The following is a 9,068-nucleotide window of genomic DNA, read 5'->3' on the forward strand; positions in this document are numbered from 1 at the left end:
GGGATTCTAACATTTTACCTTTTTTTAAAATGCATCGATTGCTGTTGCATCGCTACTTTGATGATTGCTGATACAAACACTACTTATTTATTTATCTAAGAGCGATATCAATATTTTTTTCCACGTCTCACATATCCCTTATATAGAATTTACATAGAATTATTAGCAAGCCCCTCACTATGGGCCTCAAAAGAAGGCTCAAGGTCACTCAGCGGGCAATGGAGAGAGCGATGCTCGGAATCAGAAATGAGGAAATCCGTAGGAGAACTAAGGTAACCGACATAACTCGAAAAATTGCTCAGCTGAAGTGGCAGTGGGCGCGGCACATAGCTAGGAGAACCGATGGCCATTGGAGCGGAAAGGTTCTTCAATGGCGACCGCGCACCGGACGACGCTCAGTGGGTAGGTCCCCCACCAGGTGGACCGACGAACTGGTGAAGGTCGCGGGAAGCCGATGGATGCGGGCAGCGCAGGACCGATCGTCGTGAAGATCGTTGGTTGAGGCCTATGCCCAGCAGTGGGCGTCGTATGGCTGAATGATGATGATGATGATGATTAGCAAGCCGCTCATATAAAATTATTCGGTAGGATTTGAATGAAGGAAACGAAGACAGAAAATTTTGATGACATTACAATTGTGTATAACACCCGTAACAGTAGTAACACTAGTAACACCACAAATGAAGATTAAATTTTTGTTATAGTTATCATGGTAATTGAATTGGTTTTAATAAACATGTTTTATATATATTCACATATATACATATATATATATATATATATATATATATATACAAAAGTTAGTGTCTTATTTTATTTCAGTTATTCCATTTTACTTTTTCTGAAAAAAAAAACAAATTTAGAAAAAAAAACCAGGGTGCTGTGCTTCAGACCTCTTCAGTCCCTTCGAGATCATAGACGTTGCAATACGTCCGAAACGTCGTCGAGGTAATTAGTAAAATGTTTTATGACATGATTAAGTAAAATCAAATAATGTGTGAAAATTGTGAAAGTTTTAAATCCATTCGTTTCAGCCCTTAATTCCCCAAGTAAGTATGTTATGGCCATAGGTCGGAAAAAGGTGTTCCACATAGATACATTTATAGACATAGCTATAAGGAGCGACATGGAGTTGTTAAAACCACCAAATATTACTTATTTTTTCGGATTCCGGATTTCCGGAAATGGTTTTACTGCATCGTAGGACAAACTAATGACCTAGGAAGTCGAAGTTGGATTTTAAAATTATTCTAAGGGCGCCATGTAAAGTCTGTTCCAATCCATTATGCCAAAAAAGTAAACACCCGTTTGGTTAAAATTCTAAAGCAATCACTCAATAAATGGAATAAGTAACACTTTAGCGTATATTTTGAAGATTTTAACTTGATATCCCATCACTTTTTCCAGCAATATTCATTTGAATAACATAGTAAAATCTTGTTCGAAAAATGTTAGTTCAAGAGTGAGTTTAGTAATCAAATATAGATTTGTGAATGTCCTAAGGTTGCATAGGACTGTGCGGAAATAACTCATTCGGTTCATTCAATTAAAGTTTTTGTAATCGATTAGTGCATCGAAAATTTTATCACAATCGAACAAACATATAAGTGTAAGGTTTGAAGGAGGATTTAAAATTAGAATTCCGATATTCGAAATATGCTTTTTTTATAGGTTACGTAAGAAAAAAATTCTAATCTCATGTATGAAATATCATCACTCAGTATTGAATCACATATTTTTATAGTAATCAGCAGCGAAATCGCAAAACCCATTGGATTGGAACAGACTATTATAAATAATGCAGTAGATAACGGACCTTTTATCGAAACGGAGAATAAAGAATTAACGAGAATGGTCACTCTCCGCCCCTCCCCAGCTTTAGATACAGCATATTGACGGAACGACATTAATAGTAGAACTTAAGAAAAAAATTACTTAAAATTTTATTTACAAGGGGAATTTTAGGACATTTTAGTTTGCACGAGAATCGTGATCGCGCTCTAAAAATATTTTATTTAAATTCAAAAACACAGTATTACAGTTCATAAATTGGAACCATTAACAGAAATGTCGTATTTTAAAAGGAAAATGTTCACATGTGGATTATTTTAGTACTCTTTATTAAAAAAACATGTGTGTGTGCCATTTTTGACAGCCTTACTCATGTACGGCCATTTATCTTCATAAATAGAACAAAAGTGAGGATTTCTTTCAACCGGAAATCCGGAATTCGAAAAAAGTAGTTAATTAATATTTGGTGGTTTTAACAACTCTGTGTCACTCCTTGTAGCTATATCTATACATATATCTATATATGTGGAATACCTTTTTCCGACCTATGATTATGACTTTTGACTGATTTAAAGACAAGGTAAACGTGTAATAAAATATTGTTTATTAAAGCTCAACTAGCATAAACACAAAAGGGATAATTGATAAACAAAATAAAGCGTACAGAGTTGCCGAAATTAACATTCAATTGTTCGCTATCTAGTTAAATTCCTTGGAGTCCAGATACAACCAGATGCAGATGACGTTGTATAAATACGTATAAGTCCCATTGTTAGGTACGAGTCACCCGTAACACCTTTCATGACTAAGGGCTTTCCATCTCATATAAAAATCTGAAGAATTTAATGTTTTTCTTGTACTGTATTTAAGTACAAAAAAAACATTAAAATAAAAAAGTTGTAGTAAAAAGTAATATCATAGTGAGATCTTATTATTGATTCTAGAATGGTGAAAGGGTAATTTTCAGGTTAGTTTTCTCTGCCTAATTTCGGTGGCAATTCCTGTTATTTAAATACTGCAGAATATTACCATGAAGCATTATTTCATATTCGAGATATAATTTTTCACGATAATTTCTCTCTCTCAAACTCGAGTAAACTGTCCTGAAAATTACTCGAAACCATCATAACGCGTCGCAAAGTGTATTATCTATCAATTCGGAGAACAAATATGACTTGGCAACTAATAATATTTCGTTCATCTTGACATTGCCACATGGTTTAGTCAAATTAAAGAAACTCTATTGTTGGCTTTAACACAGCTCTCCTTGTCTCCGCTTTGGTAGATAATGGGCCCGACGACAGCACTCTATTCTATAAACTAAAGGGACTACGTACATGTAGAAAAGATCTTTGCATACACCCCCATATCTGGACCTCTTACATAAATCTTACCATAAGTATAAAATACAACTAGTACTATACACAAATGTACACTATTATCTTACAGCGACACGTAGTTGGAATTGTGCAATGGTTAGAAGTTCATTGTCATTCGACTGAGGAAACTCCTTCTTAATTCAATGCACAATATGACTGACTTTTACAATGTGACCCGAAACGATCAATTTCAGTAGCACATAGAACACAGAAGAGATGATTTTGTACAACTGGATTATTTTAAATTAAAACAATGAATTCCTAACATAAAAACAAATTTTTGTTACACAACAAAACGGCTCACACAAGTTCCACTTTACCTACAAAGTGGAAATATTTCATACCGAATTTCCAGTACAATGAAAATTGTTTGGTTCAATGTTGTTTCGAGTTAAATAACTATAATAAATTCTTCTAAGAACGTCCAAAATCACAAAACACATACTAATACAGTAATATATTTGAGGATAAATTCTTGTAACTAAACTAAGTTCGAGTAATTTTCAGGTCAGTTTTCTCTACCTAATTTCGGTGATAATTTTTAAGTATTATCCTGAAGTATATTATACATTATTTGAATATTCTACAATATTATAATACTTCATGATAATATTCTAGAATATTCAAATAATAAAAATGCCACCGAAATTAGGTAGAGAAAACTAACCTGAAAATTAAACGTCCCAATTTTTTATCTAATATTTTAAAAATATAACAACATATGCATAAAGTTTGAGACATAACTACATAAATTGTTTCAATCGCGGGTGAAAGTACCTTACGGTGGAATTAAAGGGGCTTTATTTTTGCACTAAATTTGTATCAAATAAATACTCCAAAAGTGCATGTACCGCATAATGTGACCGTAATCTACCTGCACCTGCAGACTAACATAATAGGCAATCGGACAATACTCAGAAACATAAATCTAAAACGTTGATATAAAAAATTCTCATATAGTAAAAACTATCATTCAACCAAAATTCTGTGAATTAATAATGATTTGTATTTTTAAATCAATAAACAATTTTCAAAATTCTAATATTTTTAGTCGGTTATGGAAACATCAAACATACTTTATGACGTCATTGGTCGATAAACAAAACAACGTTACCGTTGTTGTACGTTACCTACCAATGATGTCACGCATTCGGAGTGGACGTATTATGCAGTTTGGTGGCATTTTTAATGTTTAAGTATAGTTTTTCAAGGACTTGTAAAATAATATTTTTCATTTTAAATGAAAGTTGTCCGATTCCCTTTATGACACCCATTATTTTAAAACTAGGCCGTAAGCAACAGCACTGAATAGAGCCTAAAGACAGGTTTTAGGTCAAAATAACATTGAACACTAGACACATGACGCTAGAGACATTTTAGAAAATAATTTTTAAAAAAGGGTCTTTCGTCTTTCTCTTTAATAAAAAAAATCCTGTTTTGCGACTTTATCATTTTATAATAATTATACACTTAAAATAAGTTTGCAACACGCTTTTGAAAGCAGCTATAGCACCGGCGCTTAAAATAAGTCTAATTTTAATTCAAGATAATAAATACGCAAACATGACAACTAGAGATAATTTTATACGTTTTGTAAACAACAGTACAATTGTTTTAATATTCGAAATCTACAGAACAATGTTTTATATGCTACATATTGTTACGTGCTTCTCTACAAGGGCTAAAATAAGACCCGCATAATTGTAATTACATTCAAGTGATATCTTCATTGTTGATATTAGACATTACAGAAACGTGAACTAGATATGTAGTTAAATACAAATTTACTCAAGATTCAGCGTTCATAAAGCTACTTGAACTGTTTGACCTCGGTAATGACCGCCATTTTGTTTTTTAATATAGTTTTTTTTTTCAAAGCATCGGCCACGATTAAATCTTGCATAAACTAATAGCTATCATCTGATAAAACGACCGCGATTTTCTAGTAAATCAGAGTCCAATTAGCTCTAGCGAATAACGCATCATTTTCATATTACATTTTTATTAACAAATTGAGTGATGTTGCCTCAATACATTTATTTTTAATAATGCACCCGGCATTCAAATTATACAAGAAATACGCGTGGTCGCCGCTATAGATACTTAAAATAAATCAAATCGGTAGAATATGCCATAGCCTAGAATATGCCTAGCTATCATAAAAATGCAAACCTTTTTACTGAATTCCAAATAATTTATATTTTTTACGTCTTTAGTTTCCTCTATAATTTTTTCATAATTAGCAATGAACATCTACTATACGAATTTTTTTTTTTATTAACGTTTCTTAAAAAAATTAATAAAATTTAAATTATATAATTATCACAAAAAATATTTTAACTCTGTTGAAAAGGGCAAGTGTGCTTTAAAATTATCCTTATTTAGTACCTTTTTTTCGAAATTATAAGAAAAACAAAACAAAGTTAAATTAGCAACGCTTGTAAACGTCCCTTTACTTCAACGCAAACATTTTGATAGGTACTGTAATTGTAGATGATATAAGTTTAGCTACTAATAATGTAGTAACTCTAGCTACCTCAAGGCACTGAAATCTTATTAACCAACATCAATATGTGTTTATTTACGTCACATTAGCTATTACACATCGAGTATATAACCAGAAATAGAGACGAAATGTCATTTAATTTGTTTTAAAAACTATTTTGCCATATCATTACTGTGACAACTGCGTTCCGATTGGCTAGCCCGAGTTCAAAACAATTGACGGGTGTCGTCAACTGTTTCACTCCAAATCGACCAGTTAACTTGAGCTTTGGTACAATGGACCAAAATTACAAAATTACATATTTAATATTTAATTACCGATGAAATGTGATTCCGTTTATTTTGTAATTAGATGTTTTGTTGTTTTTCCCACACCACCGAATAGAACAGCACGGCATTGTTAGAGATATTATCTGTATTACAATAAATACAAAATATTTTTTGGAATATACGGAGACGTACGCACAGGTCAGTAGTTGGCCTGTCTATATTTCAGTGCAAACGAAAATTGATATTTATAAGAAGTGTATCGCTAATGTATTACCAGGAATATATGGCCCTTATTTCGTCTCTATTCCTGGTTATATACTCGATGCTATTACATGATCATTATAATATTATATTTGCTCGTAATATTAATGTATTCGATAGTTTTCTTCCTACGTAAGAATATTTGGAGCCACATTTACATAATACTATTCCAGTGTGCTAAACGATCATTTTTCACACTAAGCGTTTAATAATTGGTCTTGTCATTGCACCATGAATACGTGTTGAGAATAAACCACGTAACATACTGAAAATAGCGCTTTGCAAATGGAATTTGCTACATTATATCAAATTATCATTTCTATCTACTTAAATATTTTTTTGTTTCAAGATATACTCATTTTACATACCTACATGAAACAAATATACAAAACCAATTTATCATCTCGATATTGAAACGTTTACAAAAAAATCAAATAGAAAAATATAACAAATTGTTATTATACAAATAAACGAATTAAGCGACAAATCAAATAATAAGTTACAAAAATTATATATTATTTTAACTAGTAATTAAATACACCAACAGATTTTCTCTTATAAAGATGAATAAATATTTAATTTACATTATTTATTTCTTAAATTAATTTGGTTTGGATATTAAACGTCTAAAACATAGGTGATTTTTTTATTTGTATTTAGATAAACTATTAAGCTCAATAACTTGACAAACAAAAATTAGTGCCTTTCATATATCTATATAGTATTGTATAATTATATTTATAATATTACAAATATTTATATTATTACTATTATTTCAATACACTAATACGAACCCCAAAGCATTATCAACTCGGTTTAGAAATAATAACTGTCAAATCAATTTAATCAACACACACACGCAACACTCATAGCCACGCACTAGGGAGACCCTGTGTCGCGGGTGCCATGGACACACACATAAACAACCACAAATTACACCCTTACTTAGAGAAATAAATGTAGGCCATGCACATATTTCTCCCGGCCTGGGAATCGAACCCAGGACCTCTGCGTGGCAGTCCGACATGGTAACCGTTCGGCTACGGAGGCAGTTAATTGTTGGTATAACAATGACCACACTACATTAACTGCCTGCGTGGTTGAACGATTACCATGCCGGACTGCCACGCAGACGTCACAGGTTCGATTCCCGGGCCGGGAGAAATATTCGTATGGCCTACATTTATTTCTCTAGTGAGTTTGGGTGTAATGCGTGGTTGTCTATGTGTGTCCATGGCACCCGCGACACAGGGTTTTCCCTAGTGCGGGGCTGTTGAGTGTGTGCGTTATATATATTATTATTATTATTATTATTATTAATTTGGGACTATAGTTACTTTTAATAATGTGCCAGACAACATCACCGATTGCCTGGTATCAAACTAGGGAATTCCCTGTGCTATGATTACCCGAGCTCCGTAGCTTTCACTCTGAAGTACTTCCCAGAACACCCAGACCAGAACCAATGTAGAAAAATTCATTTTTTAAACTGATTTCACCCGGAATTGAACCCGGGACCTCCTCATCCAGTGCTCGCAGTGCAAAGATTTTATAAGCAAATAGTAGAAAATATTGTAAGGGGTGACAACTGACTTGCAGCAACAACTGTTACATACATGACGGCCTCTGTGGTCGAATTGCTGGCATACCGGTTTTCATGGTGTCGCCATCTCTGAGGTCCCGGGTACGATCCCCGGCCGGGTCAGTGTAGAAACTAACTTTTCTATATTATCTCGGATCTGGGTGTTTGTGGTACTGTCGTTGTTTCCGATTTCCACGACACTTACTTTGGGATTAGAGAAACGTATGTGATAATGTCTAATATATATATATACATATATATAATTTTAATAACTATAATTCGACATCCATCCCTATACAAAGTTTTAAACTGAGTAATCTTTTAATAATTACTTCTATAAATAAACTAAGGGATAATATGAAAATGTATTAATACCCCAACGCATTAGACAAGTGTAGCTGACTATAGCTCATCAAACTCTCTCGTAATGATGATAATGCGTTGATGATAAAAAATATCTTTATCGGGAGATATTGATTTTTTTTATTATCCATAACTTTACACTCTAATTATAGAAATACAAATAAAGGTAAAGACATATACATAGTATTTATAAATACACACAAATATATACACAAACGTATACAACATGTGACTTTATTAAGCATTTGGATATTATCTATTCAAATCTATAATTGTATCAACAGTACAGGTACAGTCAGAATCAGCATTACTGTACATTATTAAAACTCACAAATGTTAATGTGACACATCGAAAGTTGTTAGGATTATAATACATATATGCATGTTTTTTGTCAAATGCGCAGATATTATAAGCACTGGACATATACATACGTACATATATGTGAAAAATGGAGTACTTTAAAAATGTCCATATTATTTTACATTATAAGTGTATTAAAAGGTTACACAAATGATTACAAGCAACTTTGTCTTACAATTTATGAAAATCCTAAGAAATAAGTTTCAAGTTCCCAGAACAATAGATATTTCAGTTCAGACTTGTATTCGATGCGATTTATTATAATGGGAAGGACCACCATAAATTTGCCTGATACATTTTGAATATGTTTGTGACTTACGTGAAATTGATAATGCAATAACTCATAAATTAACATACATACCTATGAATACATACAAAACTTGATAATGGATATACTTTTCATCAATAATAAGGAATTTGATAAGAAGTCACTAATCACATTACCCCAGTTGATACATAGATAAATAACTGGTTTAAATATGTGTACAGCGCGATATCGATCATATCATGATGTCCAATGGAAAAGGAAGTCTTACGATGTCCAATGGAAAAGGAA

This window comes from Hyposmocoma kahamanoa, unplaced genomic scaffold (assembly GCF_003589595.1).
Source record: "Hyposmocoma kahamanoa isolate Upper Pololo Valley unplaced genomic scaffold, ASM358959v1 132, whole genome shotgun sequence".
Taxonomy (NCBI): Eukaryota; Metazoa; Arthropoda; class Insecta; order Lepidoptera; family Cosmopterigidae; genus Hyposmocoma; species Hyposmocoma kahamanoa.